Genomic DNA, 10,086 nt, shown 5'->3' with positions numbered 1-10,086 from the left:
TGGGGTGTGGGGAGAGGGACACCACGATCGCCCTGGCGCTTCCCAGAGGTGTTAAATGGGACCCCAGTCCCCAAGAGGGTCAGCACACCGGGGCTGTGGAGCGGGCTCAGAGGCATCCCCGGGGAGGAAGCGGTGGGTTCTGGGCTTGGCTTGTGTGGAAAAAGCGAGTGGGCCACTCCAGGTGCTCCGGGAGGGAGGCCTGGGCAGGTGGGGTGGCGAGGGAGGGAAGGGAACATCCCTGGACTTTGGGGGGCAGTCGCTGGCAAAGGGGCAGCAAGGGGGCAGGGCTAGGGCCATTTGGGGGGGTGAGGCAGTGGAGGGGAGTGCCATGCCCAGCCGCGGGGCCCAGCCCAGGTTGACGGCACACGGGAGAGGCCTGTGGCCACCCACACCCTCCCCGGCAGAGTCCGCTCCAGCGGACGCGGGCCATACGTTTGGCGTGGAACCAAACAAGGGCAGATGAGTGCTGGGGAGAAAAGTCCCCGGTCCTGTGGCTGGGATATCTGGGACAGTTCCTCTTCGTGCCGCCTGGGCAGCTGTCAGCAGCTGCCACCTCCTCGGGCCAACAGGGCACACCAGGCAGGGCTGGCCGTCTCCCTGGCCGTCTGCCCCAAGCTCCAAGCCTTGGCTGTGGCAGCCCAGAAGCGAGTCAGTGGAGGGGGGGCCATGTCCACGGTTGATGGGAGAGCGGGACTGCAGGGCCCACAAGCTGCCCAGTCGCTTTAGACATGACGGGTGAAGCAGAGACAAGGGATGCAGCTCTCGTGGCTGCGATGGAGGTATTCTTGACCTGGAGGATCAGGTGTCCCTTGGAAGCTCCCCCCGCCCCGTAACAGGAGATGTTCGCATCCAGGGGAGCTCTCCTCTCTTGCCCCCCCCCCGCCAAGCATGGCCCCTGCCTGGTAATCGTATCCCTCCTGAGCCAGCCAGTGGATTGGTCCCACGTAAATCCCTTGCAAATCTCCCTCTGTGCCCACCAGCTCAGCCCCTGCGGTTAAATAGGTGGTGCTCGGATGCTCCCACAGCGGTTTCCACTCCTGCTCGCCTCCAGAACCCCCCGCCTCGGCCTGCCCAGGGGGGTGCCCTTCCGTCTCCAGCAAGGATGGCCGACAGGACACTCTCTGGCCTGGACAGTCCTGGGATTCCTTCAGTGCAGCCTTGCTTTGGCAGAGAGGGGGCCGCTGCCGCCACTGCCTTCGCCTCCCGGGTGCAGCCCCTGGAGCAAAGGGGTCTCCCCGCCACGCCGGAGGCCAAACCTTCTCGGCGCGTCGCCGACTTCTCCATCTGCTCCATCCTGGCCCCAGAGGGTTCTGGAGCCGAACCAGAAGGCCAGGAAGAAGCTCCAGGAGGCACGGCAGGGTGGGCTGGGCCCCCCCCAGGGCTCCGCCTGGACCAGCTGCTCTCGCTTCAAGCCCCCTTCCTTCCTTCCAAGCGAGGCTGGATCGGCTTGTGCCGCCCGCTCCTCCAGTCCAAGTAAGGCTGAATCAGGGCACCCCTTCCTGGCCGGACCGAGGCCAAAAAATAACAGAATGCCCTGGGTGCAATCCCTCGCTGATGGGATGCTCTCTGCTCTCCCCTGCAGAGCGGAAGCAGGCGGGCAGCCCTCGGCCCGCGTCCTGCAGTCCCCGCGTCCCATTCTCCACAGCTCAGCTGAGAGCGCTGGAGAGCAGCTTCCAACAGACCCCGTACCTGAGCCCCGGGCAAGTGAGGGACTTGGCTCTGCGGCTGGATCTCCCGGAGAACCGGGTAAGCGCGCACCGCCAAGGTGACCGTTGCCGTTCCGTTGCGGTGGGGGCCTCGTGCGGCCCACCCGGGCTAACCTGGCAGCCCCCTTCCCAGCACTCCTGCTGGGGCAACAGCATCCTTCAAAAATCCCCCTCAGGTGTGTTTGTTTGTTTATATACGGCCGCCCCACAAGAGCATCCGTGGGCATCATCAGATGATAAAATGTCGCTAAAAGCCTGATGATTGTAAAATTACTCTGTAGCGCAAAATTTCTTTTCCAGCAGAGAGAAGGATGAACGTAAGGAATGAAAGCTAGGGTTGCAGAAGCGGCGGGACGGGACGGCAAGCGCCGACCTCACAGCTGCCTGGCAAGAAAAGTGACCGCACCAGCTTTGCTTGCTTTGCAGAATAATAAGATGTCAGTTTGGGGGTTTTGTAGGTTTGGGGAGAATTAAAAAAAAAAAAAACCCTCTTCACCAGGGGGTAGACGGCGATGCTCTCCTTGCCGATCCAGGTGAGCCTCCATGTCACCCCTCTGGACAGGAAGAGACCTCAGCACTTGAGAAATTATCTTGTTCCATTTTATTTCTATACCTTTAAATAGCCAAAGCCCCGTTAATGACTGCCCCCCCCCCCACCATCAAGCAGGTTTATGCTGAGGAGAACCTACAGAGAGGGCTTAGTTAGCATAGGAAAGGGCTTTTTAATTAATATTGGGTGGTTCCGTGCTGCGGGAAGGACCGTTTCCTTCCATGTCCAGCAAACGGCTGTGGATTTCCTCCCAGGCACTGCTCTGCCACAGAGGCTGCATCAGCCCACGGACCGTGGCGGCTCACGGAGGACCGGGGCACGGCTGTTTCCGGGACACGCTCAGTGCCCGACCCCATGGAAAAGAACGGGGGAGTCCTCACTGCGTCCGTTGAGAGGACCGGTTTGCATGCAAGTGCTGTTCTCAGAACATCTGCTAATTTTCCAGCCTGACCTGCCATTTCCACTGCTTGTTTCTAGGTGAAGATCTGGTTCCAGAACCGGAGAGCTCGGGAACGGAGGGACCATCTGAAGCAGCACACAGCCAGCGGGCTGGGTGTGAAGAGCCCCCCCCTGCAGAGGCAGCCCCCTCCGGCTTGGCACTAAGGGGGGACCTGGGGGCGGGAAGCAGCGGGGAAGCCTGCAGTGGGCTTTCCTGCCTCCCAGTCCCCGCTTCTCATCCACACTGCTGAGCTGCATGGCTGTTGGGAGCCAGGGAATCGACTCCTTCATGTTTGGAGCCGATCCATCCAATGTGCCAGGTATTGCCCCGGCTTCCCTGCAGCCCATCGGCCTCCGTCCTGCCCCCGCAGCCGCCAGCTAGCTCTTGTCCCCGTGCTGCCTCCCACAGGGAGGCAGCAAGCACCATATTTCTGCCACCAAAGCCAGCAACTGTAGTTTCAGGCTCTGGCTCTGTATTCTCTCTTTCAATGCCCAGAGGAGCCCTCCAAGCAGGGTGGCCATCAGCCAGTAAAACAACAGCCCGGCCTGCTTCTCTGCCTCCCAGAAGCAGCTCAGTGCAGCAGTGGGATGGTGTGTGTTTAGCAGAGGGACCCCATCATGCTTCACCATTGGCTGGGGCTGATGGGAGCTGCTGTTCACAACACCTGGTGGGCCAGATGTGGGCCAGCACTGTTGAAAACCTCCCGTCTATTTCCGGTGCAGGAGAAGATGGAGGGAGAGCTCCTCTGTGCACCAGCCTCCTGCTAAGCGAGCCAACCACAAAGGAGGGTAGGAAAAGGTCGTCTTTGTGGAAATGTGCCAGTTGCTCCGCTTAACGAGTTTCAGGTGTAGCCGCTCTGCGAAGGAGGGCTGCTTCGTATGGTCTGAAGGCCCAGGTGGCCCTGGAAGCAAAGCACAGCTGGGCTGCCTTGTGCTTGGAGAGGAGACCACCTGGGAACCGCAGGGGCCCACCTTGAATTCTACAAGGGGAGAAAGGAGGGATGTAAATATAAAAGATAAATAAAAGGAGGGCTCTCTTGTCTTTTAGGAAAGCGTCTTGTGCAGTCCGGGTGTGTTCAGAGAAGAAAGCACCATGGGGCTTTCTCGCTAAACACACAGACTTTTCCTGCACCTCGATTCCTTGTGCCACGTTATACTTTCCGCACCTGTATCCCTCCTTTCTGTGAAATATCTGAAGCTGCTTATAAAATTAAAACCATTCATTTTCTGTGTTCTTACTTCTTTAATGCACGTCCGAGCCACCCTTCTAATACCTGTCTCAGGGCAGTTTGCAGCGCAGCAGTCGGTTCAGTCCGAGGGCAAATCGGAACAGCAGTTGGGTATCACCACAATAAAACCCAAATATTAATATGTCGGCCTTTTCAAATTAAACTAGTTTTCCTGAAGGTTTCTTCTCCTCTGACCTCCTCAAAACTCGCCACACTTTTCTTTATGCAGAATTTTGCCTTCAAATGAATTTGCGGGGGGGGGGGGGCAGTCTTGGTCTTTGTTACAGCAGTGCCCCCTTGTGGCCAGTGATGTTATTTCCCTAAACCTTTTTTCCTCTTGGTGGGTGGGGGATGATAGGCAGCGCTAGATCATTGCTGGAGCAGATCATTGCTGGAGCAGGATGCCACACAGGTAGGAAACCTCCCTTTTTGAATTGGTTTGACTTTTTGTACTTTCCAAACTGAAAAGCAAGCGGAATTGTGATATTTTGACAAAGGAATTAACCCAGGACTTAATGGCACAGTCTGTTAGCAGGTCATTTGACTCAGGAGGTGGAACAGGTGATCGGTAATTATTCTCATTTAATTTTATTTATTCTTACAAATTTAGTTTCTGTACTATCCAAGAACTGATGGCTTACAGCAGCACTTAAAAACAATATAATAAAATACCATAAAAATGCAAAATATAAGGGCCATAAACAATTTTTAAACAGCTAAAAATACAATGAAGAATGACCCTGTAAAAGAATGGGTATCAAGTCCCTGAAAAACCAGGTGCATCTTTAAAAGCCTAACTCTTTTCAACCCTACATTTTTAGCCTGTTTTCTCTTTTTATAAGTCTTTCTGGAGAGCCTCTTGAGGCGGCATAAAAAAGGTTATAAATTAGGAATGTACACGAAATGCACCTCCGTTCTTTCTTTGTAGGCCAGCTCAGGGCCCAGGCCCCATCTGTGGTCGAAGTTCTTACATTTCCAAATTTACAATGCAATTTGCAGACTAGACACGTTCAACTGCATGCATGCATTTCAGAAATGCACAGGAAAAACACATCCTTTTGAAAAATGTGCAGCGAAACATTTTATGCAACAGGGAAAGAACTCATATATTATTTTATTTTTTTTCGATGTATATCCTGCCTTTTTCCTACCAAGGGCTCAAGGCAGCTTACATCTCCTCCTCCATCTTATCCCCACAACAACAACCCTGTGAGGTAGGTTGGGCTGAGAGTCTGTGACTGGCCCAACGTCACCCAGGTAGATGACAGTGAAGCTGACAAGGAGCCCTAAATGGGTAACATGTTGGAGATCATTCATTCAGAGGCTCTCCATAAACTAGAAGCAACTTGACAGCCTTAACAACAGATGCTTATATTTGGAAAAATGCATATGGAAAGAGAGGGATTATCGCAGGGAAGGGAGAGAAACCGCTCACAACCTGATGCAGACTTGAGTCGGGATGATGGCAAGCTCAAATCGCACGTCCCAAGTGGAAGCGCTGTAGGCTGCCCTTCTCCAACCTGGTGCTCCCCAAATGTGCTCGATAGTTATTTGCTCGTTCTCATCACCCCAAACCAGCTGTTGGCTGGGGCCCATGGGAGCTGAGGCGTCCCGCTGGTCTGGGTGGCTGCCAGAGGCAATGGGGTGGATCGGGCTACCAGTTCCCCCGAAGCATTTTCCTGGGGAGACCTGCCATGGATTCCATAATAAGAGTCTCATGGGCTGCTTTTATCCCCCTGAAGGATCCCCAAAGTGGCTCACATAAAAGCAGGAGAAAAATGAATAAAAAATAGAAAAGGGGGCATTCTTTCGCATGTTAATACAGAAAAAGGAGTACAGTGCCCAGTTTGGCTCAGTGGCAAGAGTGTAGGATCTCGGGAAAGCTGGGTTCTAGCTCTCACTCAGTTACAAAAACTCACTGGGTGACTTTAGGCTAGTCATGGACTCTCAGCCTATCCTACCTCACAGGGTCGTTGTGAGGCTAAGTGTGAGGAATGGAATCTTGTAAACCACGGGGGTTTCTTGCAGAAGGAAGAAAGGCGGGGTACACTTGTAATACTAACAAGGTGTTACAGGGCGGGAAACACTGAGTCTGAGAGAAAGCTGCAACCATCTGCCCGGCGGCCAGGCGGCCAGGCACCGGTCTGTAGCTCTACCCACAGATCTCTTCCTTCTGCCGTCCCCTGCGCAAAGGGTTAACTTGCCGCACGTAGTTTTCTGGAAGCTCGAACTGCAATGCCAACAGCCCGGAGCTGCCCCAAAGCCCTTCCATGCAAGGGGATGCCCCTCTGCGCGAGTGCTCTGCCCCACCTCCGGCCCCCTGGGCCTCCAGAGCAAGGGCAAACACAGAGAGGCAGCCCTGTGCGTTTGGGTCCAAAGTCTACCGCTGCTTCATCAGCTTCAACCAGCTGTGTGTGTGTGTGGCCAGGAAGGTCCATCTTTCCTATTCCCAGCACCTTTTCTTCTTGGACCCAAGTTCATAGAATGGGGGCGACACACAGAAATCAAGCAGGTCAAACTTTCCTTGCTCTTTTATTGCTGTACAGAAAAAAAAAAGCATGCAATTAACCTCTCAGGCTGCCGGTCAAGCACAAAACCAAGCACCGCAGGGCAGCCCTTCGCTGGAGAAAGCGGCGCGATGTGGAGGCGGCCAGCCTCCCGGAGCGCCACGTAGATCGGTTCCGTCTCTAGGAAGCAGACGAAGGCGCTGAGCGTCACCAGTGCCCCCTTTCAGCATCAAAATACATTTCAGTTACCTGGGAGATGTTTTTTCCAGGCTTCAGGTCTGGGTACCATGAAGTAAATGAAGGTGCCATTCAGTAAATTCACCAGGGAAAGCGTATTTGGAGCGGGAAAATACCATTTGTGTCCATTAGGGGGCAGTAATTCCCCATCGGCAGAGTAGCCAGTATTTTGCGTCTGCAAAAGAAGGACCCCGGGTTTCATATGCCCCTTATGGGTACCATACCAGAATGGACAAGATGCAGCAAGTATTTTATCTGAAATATTGTGGCTGTCAGGATGCTGCGGCATTAATTTTCAGGCTGCCTCTGAGGGTTTGAAAAGGTTCCCTGATCTATCAATAAAATCATGGAGTCATTTTATTGTGGGGCTGCAGCCCTCTGCTTCCAGTTTCCCACAGAGTTGGCCAGCGGTTCTGCCCAGTCCTGGCCCAGCTGATGTGACCACTTTTGAAGGTCCTTGGCCAGACAATCAAGTCCTATTGGAGGCTACAGCCAATGCAGAATGCAGTTGCTAGAATGCTTTGGGAGTCCGATCAGAGTATTGGTATTCCTAGGAATGGAGAAAAAGGCAAAATGTTCATTACTAGAATGTCGGAAGTGGAAGACTTGAAGCAAAAATGACCCAACACACCCTACACGCCGTTTTACGGCCTCCTCTCCGGTAGTGATGTTGGCAAAGAAACTTTGTTCGTCCGTAGCCATAAACAGCAGCCCATTTTCATTGCATTTCTGCAGATATAATCGGTTTGAATTGCCCTAACCCGGATGCTGTAGTTTTGGCAGAACTGAGGGTAAAGTGTAGCCATGGCAGATGAAGAGGACCTGAAAGCTTGCATATTTTGAAGAATTTTGCTGTCTTGCAATATAGATAATGCCCAGCTGTGGTTATTCTCTCTGTCGTGGGCAAGCCTGGTTTGTTTTTTCTTCCTCCACCACAGCCTGCCCCATCTGTTGACCTGGCTGGCTAGTGAAATCCTCTAGGACTGAGTTTGCAATATAGATACTGGAGGCGGTAAACAGTTTATCAAAGGATGCAGTAGCCCCAGCAGGCCTGAGGGAGGCAGTACCCAAACCACTATGGAAGAAGTCGGATTTCAATCTTTAGGGATGTGTCCAAAATATGTTGCACCACATTTTGGATGGGGTTTGACCCAGCTGACACTTTCCGGACTGAATGTGGGCTTGGACAGAAGTTGCTGTCAAAATCTGTAGCTTTCTGAGCTTGGAGTGTAATTCGCAGGCTCCAAAAAATGAATTCGGCAACATGTATATATTTCAGAGAGGCATGCATCTGATGCATAGGTATAGAAAATATCTCCCAAAATCTGCATGTGTTTTCATGTGAAAAGAAATGACCAAGCTGTTGCTGACTCAGGATGGAATGAGTTTCAGTATGGAATCTGGAGAACTTTGGGCTGTGCAGATCTGCTGCTCGGGACTCCTTGGCTTTGGGGAATCACCCAATTTCAAATTACCATCTCTGAGCCACGTGTCTGCATTTGGGACAGACACCGTGCAGGTTGTCCTGGTGGGTGCCTTACCTGGTGAATACAGGTGTGGAGATGTAGGCCTAGAGACCTCTCTGCAGCTTTCTGTGCTTTTGAATCCCATATCCCTCTGGACCGTCTCCATCTGGGATGAGGCGTGGAGGCAGTGGTACCGTGTGATTCGGGTCCTTTGGAGGTGGGGGCAGGTTCAGAAAGTGGTGCTGTCTTGTTTCCACATAGTTTCCAGCAACTGTGGACACTGCTTGGAAAAATCTTCGAGCGGTCGAACAGAGGTGTCCTTAACGTGGGGGAGACGCACAATTTCGCTTCTCTTTTCCAACAGTGGTTGAAATCCTGGGCAGGTACCTAAGAGGCCGATAGGCCGGAGTAGAGGGTGGCTGACAGGGTGCGGCTGGATCCCATTCAGACAGACATGCTGGGGGTTTAGAAATCTGCGACTCTTGCTGGAGGTCTGATTTTTCTCTGGATGGGACCATTCCTCTCCTCTCTGAAGGCCTGTCCACACAGCTGTGAATTGGCACCGGCTACAGCGGTACAGGAGATGTGTCCAGTGTTTTTTCACTGCGCAGGCTGGTTTGGCAGCTGCGTCTATATGGAGAAAACTGACTTAGACACAGGCCTTGCTTACATCCCGGTTAGACTACCGGGATGCATTCGGTGTGGGTCTGTACTGTTTGGAGGCTACAGCCAATGCAGAATGCAGTTGCTAGAATGCTTTGGGAGTCCGATCAGAGTATTCCAATCTGGCACGGGTTCAGTTGGGTGTCTCTGCTTCTACGCTCAATTCAAGGTGCTAGGTTTGGCATGTGAGCCCCTAAAGGGTTTGGGGTCACATCAGTTGAAGGACAGCATGAACTTTCCCGAACTAAAGGTCAGCATCAGAAGGAAGCCCTCTCCAAGTTCAAGGAAGGCTGGGCAGCTTCTATTTTTTGAGGTCCTCCCAGTATACTAAAAAACCCCCAAGTAATGCCCCAGGAGGCTTACAAATATTTTTATCCTATATGGCTCTTTTTTAATAGATCCACAATACAATGCAATAGTGTGTCATAAGCATTCCTTTTTTATTTAGTTCATTTTCTCGCTTTTTCTGTACAAAGTCACTCATTATTGTGGAGAAAACTGGTCCATGTCATGAGCAAGGTCATCCCAAACATGTTGCCAGGAGCTGCACAGGGGCCCCCCCTGAGACTTGAGCCCCTCCATGAAAGCGAGGCCAATCCCGCCACCACAGTCCTTGGCCAGAGGTCCAGCCAGCTGGCCCATCGGTGAGAGCCACCGGGCCGGCACACACTCGAGGAGCACTTTCTGCGTAATGGCCCAGTCTGTGGATTGCTTCTCTGCAGGCCTGAGACAACGTTCCAGTCCCCGCTCAGCCACGAAGCCGACTGGGTGACTCTGGGCCAGTCACAGAATCTCGGGCTGGCCTGCCTCGCAGGGTTATTGTTGTGGGGTAAGGTTGAGAGCAGGAGGAAGAGTATGATGCCAGCTGCTTTGAGATTTTGTAAGAAAAATGTTGGGCTATAAATCTAAGAAAGAAGGAACCCTCTGGAGACGCATTCATTCAGGCCTGCACTTGGCTGGATCGTGCCGAACTTGAAAAAACCTTTTGCTGCCGCCGCCATGAGTGCTTTTGTGTTGGAATGAAGTTGCGGTTTCAGTGGTGGAACTGCTGTTTTCCCTTCCTGTGTTTCAGAGGTTTGCCAACCACCTTGAGGGAGCACCGTGCCCTGGAAGAGGGGCTCAAATGCTTTTATGGACATGCTTCTCCCGGGTGCCTCTCTGCAGGCGAGCTCAAAATAGGTGTGGGAGTTTTGTCCCGGGGCAGCTGCTCGGCCTTCCACCTCACTCCCCATACAAGCGAACAGGGCGGCTTCTTTCCCCAGGCTCTGGGGCTGCCCGCTTCTGAACATG

General features: G+C 53.0%; 1 long non-coding RNA gene across 1 annotated transcript in view; it reads left to right on the top strand.

Moving 5' to 3' along the window:
- Positions 1-3,917, top strand: part of LOC123026129 — a 6,291-nt gene extending 2,374 nt beyond the window's left edge. Inside the window, exons 3-4 of the long non-coding RNA XR_006415251.1 lie at positions 1,583-1,746; positions 2,734-3,917. This is a non-coding gene — a long non-coding RNA (uncharacterized LOC123026129). The remainder of the gene's footprint in view (positions 1-1,582; positions 1,747-2,733) is intronic.
- Positions 3,918-10,086: the final 6,169 nt, after the last annotated feature.

The sequence above is a fragment of the Varanus komodoensis genome, unplaced genomic scaffold (genome assembly GCF_004798865.1).
Source record: "Varanus komodoensis strain SLA01 unplaced genomic scaffold, ASM479886v1 scaffold29_3, whole genome shotgun sequence".
Lineage (NCBI taxonomy): Eukaryota > Metazoa > Chordata > Lepidosauria > Squamata > Varanidae > Varanus > Varanus komodoensis.
This window is presented reverse-complemented; position numbering and strand designations above follow the sequence as displayed.